Raw genomic sequence first — 4,352 nt, 5'->3', positions numbered from 1 at the left:
TCTAGGAAATCTATTTTAGGTATATTCTAGGGGGCCCATGAATTTACTAAATTTTGCCTGAGACAGACAGCTAATATGCAAGTGAGCCAAAGGAATTGTCTGGGGAGATGGTGTCAGAGTTGGAAATAGTAGTAGACAGCTGGATCAGGGAAGATAGTAACTCCCAAATATGTATAAAAGTATATAAATACCATTAACTATAAACCCATAAACCTATATTCAATGCAGGAGCCTGTATAACCTCTGTATCCCTATAGGTATGAGCTTGCATTCTGTGGTTACAGCTAGGAACACTCTGGGTTGCACCCATTGCCAGATCCATCTTCTTCGAGTGGTAGGGGATTTTGACCCAACCTCCCTTCAGAGAATGAGTCAGTCTCTCTACCATTGTTGATCCACATTGAGGTCAAGGTCCTATAGGAGCCCACAAAATGATCCATTATGTTGTTCCTGGTGGAGATGAGCAGTGACAGTGGACAGAAGGATTTGTTAGAGGTCTAGGCCCATCATGTCTGTGTGAGAATCCCAGGACTCCCTGACTAGGGACCCAGGAGATGAGGTGACCTGGTAGTAAAACCAAAAAAGCCATCATTAAAGTATGCTGGTCTCTTCTCTTATCCAGTTTTTGAAGTCCTCAGAGTTATTGAGGGAAGTGAGATAGGAAGCAGATGAAGAGGATATCTAGGTCTAAGTAGAAACTATTTAAGTACTTTATGTTATCTTTTTTAGGTCTTTCTACTTGCTTGCTGCACTAATTGGGTCACTGCAAACCATTGTGCACTTTTTGCTTTAAGGTCTATATTTTCCCCTAACTTATGGATACATGTACACATGTGCTTTATCTCTTGGGAACTGGTCCATATCTAGGTGCTGTGTACTTTATTTTTTAAAAAATTTTTGATTTATTTATTGTTGGATAGAGACAGAGAGAAATGGAGACGGGAAGAGGAAATAGAAAAAGAGACACCTGCAGCTGACATCATGCTTTTCCCCTGCAGGCGGGGGACCAGGGGCTTGAGCCTGAGTGGTTGTGTGCTTAAACAGGTGCACCATCTCTTGGCCATATATGTATGTATGTATGTATGTATATATATATACTTTTTTTTTTTAGTTGCCATCAGGGTTATTGCTTGGGCTCGGTGCTAGCACTACGAATACATTGACCCCAGTGACTTTTCTTTTTTAATTGGAATAAGAGAAATTGAGAAAGGAAGGAAAAATAGAGAGGCAGAAAGAGAAATACCTGCTGGGTGGGGAAGTGTGAGACTGCATAATGGTTGTGGCAAAGAGACTTTCTTGCCTGAGACTCCAAGTCTCAGGTTGAATCCCCCTACACCATCATAAGCCAGAATTGAGTAGTGCTCTGGTTACAAAAAAAAAAAAAAGAGAAAGTCCTGCTTCATCACTTCTGAAGCGCCCCCACCACCTTGCAGGTGGTAAGTAGGGACTCAAACCTGGGACCTTGAGCATAGTAATATGTGTGCTTAACGGGGAGAGCCACCCCCCCAGCCTTTCATCACCCCCCACATTTTTTTTTTAGTAGCCTACTCTACCTTATGGTCTTGTTTTCTACTTCAGCCTTTGGTATATCTCTTGCCTCAGGAGGTTCTCTGCTGTTTTTGTTCTTGCCTCAGTTACGTTTGTTATCAGAGTTCTCGTGGTGGGGATTGTGAGGAGTTGTACCCCTCCTATAGTTTTGTCAGGGTTTCCTTTTTATAAAAAAAAAAAAAAAAAAAAAGCAAGAACACAAAAAAATAGAGGCACTTGCAGCACTGTTCCATGTCTTGTGAAACTTTCCCCCTGGTGCTAGAACCTAGGTCCTTGTGCATGGTAACGTGTGGTCTACTGGGTACAACTCCATCTGACCCTCTATTTTTTTACCCTTTTGCTGCCCTTGTTGTCTTTTTATTGTTTTGTAGTTATTATTGTTATTGATGTTGTCATTATTAGGACAGAGAGAAGTGGAGAGCAGAGGGGAAGACAGAGACGGGGAGAGAAAGATAGACACGTGCAGACCTGCTTCACCACTTATGAAGCGACTCCCCTGCAGGTGGAGAGCTGGGAGATCAAACCAGGATCCTTACACCGGTCCTTGGGCTTTGTACCACATGCACTTAACCCGCTGCGCTACCACCGGACTCCTGACCCTCTCTTTTCTTTAATTTTTTACTTTGAATAGGTAGAAATTAAGGGAGATAGAGAAATGTGTAGCACTGTTTCACTGCTTGTGAAATTTCCCCCATGCAGGTGAGGACTAAGGGACTTGAACCTGGGCCCTTCCACACTGTAATGTTTTCTGCCAGGCATGCCACCATACAGGCCTGGATCCTCTCCACTTTATGTAAAAACATTTTTTTAATATTTATCTTTACCAGAGCACTGTGCAACTCTAGATTACAGTGGTATGGAGGACTTTGGAACCTCAGGCATGAGAGTCACTTTGTATAAATATGTTATCTACCCCCATCTGGAGACATTTTCATATGAAGTAATTTTTTTGTTGTTGTTGTTCCAAGCTATTCTAATTCTCTTAAATCGATTTCAGGATAATTTTTTTTTCCCTCCAGGGTTATTGCTGGGCTCTGTGCCTGCACCATGAATCCACCGCTCCTGGAGGCCATTTTTCCCCCTTTTTGTTGCCCTTGTTGTAGCCTCATTGTGGTTATTATTATTGCCATTGTTGATGTTGTTCGTTCTTGGATAGGACAGAGAGAAATGGAGAGAGGAGGGGAAGACAGAGAGAGGAAGAGAAAGACATCTACAGACCTGCTTCACCGCCTGTGAAACGACTCCCCTGCAGGTGGGGAGCCAGGGGCTCGAATGGGATCCTTACCGGTCGGTCCCTGCGCTTTGCAAATGCGCTTAACCCACTGCGCCACCGCCCAACCCCCTTCAAGATAATTTTCTAAAAAATATTTATTCCCTTTTGTTGCCCTTGTTTTATTGTAGTCATTATTGTTGTTATTGATACCGTTGTTGGATAGGACAGAGAGAAATGGAGAGAGGAGGGGAAGACAGAGAGGGGAAGAGAAAGACACTTGCAGACCTTCACTGCCTGTGAAGTGACTCCCCTGCAGATGGGGAGCTGGGGGGCTTGAACCGGGATCCTTACACTGGTCCTTGCGCTTTGTGCCATGTGCACTTAACCCACTGCACTACTGCCCAACTCCCTGCCCTTTTGTTTTTTATTGCTGTAGTTATTGTTGTTATTGATGTTATTATTGTTGCATAGGACAGAGAGAAATGGAGAAAGGAGGGGAAGACAGAGGAGGTAGAGAAAGAGATACCTACAGGCCTGTTTCACCACTTATGAAGCGACTCCCCTACAGGTGGGGAGCTGGGGGCTTGAACCATGATCCTTAAGCCAGTCCTTGCACTTTGTGCCACCTGCACTTAACCTGCTGCGCTAACATCCCATTCCCTATTTTTATTTTTTACCAGAGCACTGATCAGCTCTGGCTTATGGTGGTGCAGGGGATTGAACCTGGGAGTTTGGGAGCCTCAATCTCTTTGCATAACCATTATGCAATCTACCCTTGCCCAGAGGGAAATCTTCACAAACTCTGAAATCATGTTGCAGATGTCTCTCCCTCCCCCATGCCAATTTCTCTGCCCTATCAAAAAAGTAAACAAAAATAAATTTTAAATAAATAATAAAGGATATCAAAGTAAAAGATTCCATCCAGGCTGGGGGAGAGGGGGGTTCAAGTCCTGGAACATGATGGCAGAGGAGGATCTAGAAGGGATTGAACTGTTATGTGGAAAACTGAGAAATGTGAGTGGGGGTAGATAGCATAAGGGTTATGCAAATAGACTCTGATACCTGACGGCCTGAAGCCCCAGGTTCAATCCCTCACACCACCATAAACCAGAGCGTAACAGTATTCTGGTAAAAAAGAAAACTGAGAAATGTTACATATGTCCAAACTACTGTCTCTTGCTGTTGACTGTAAACCATCCCCCAATAAAGAAAAAAATACATAAGAAAATAAAGGATATTTTCTAAATGCAGTTTCTTCATTTTCATTTTGCATTTCTCAAATTTCACATAGAAATGTGGGGGTTGGGCAGTAGCACCTGGCTAAGTGCACATAGTACAAAACGCAAGGACATGCACAAGGAACCTAGTTCAAGGCCCTGGCTCCCCACCTGCGGGAAGGGGGGTCACCTCACAAGCAGTGAAGTAGGTCTATAGGTGTCTATCTTTCTCCCTATCTTCCCTCTCTCAGCTTCTCTCTGTCCTATCCAATAAAAGGGAAAAAAATGATCTCTTAATGCAGTGGATTCCTAGTGCCAGCATTGAGCCCCAGCAATAGCCCTGAATTAAAACAAAAAAAAAGGCAACACAACCC

This window comes from Erinaceus europaeus, chromosome 7 (assembly GCF_950295315.1).
Source record: "Erinaceus europaeus chromosome 7, mEriEur2.1, whole genome shotgun sequence".
Taxonomy (NCBI): Eukaryota; Metazoa; Chordata; class Mammalia; order Eulipotyphla; family Erinaceidae; genus Erinaceus; species Erinaceus europaeus.
The sequence above is the reverse complement of the archived record's forward strand: the minus strand, read 5'-3'. Positions refer to the sequence as shown.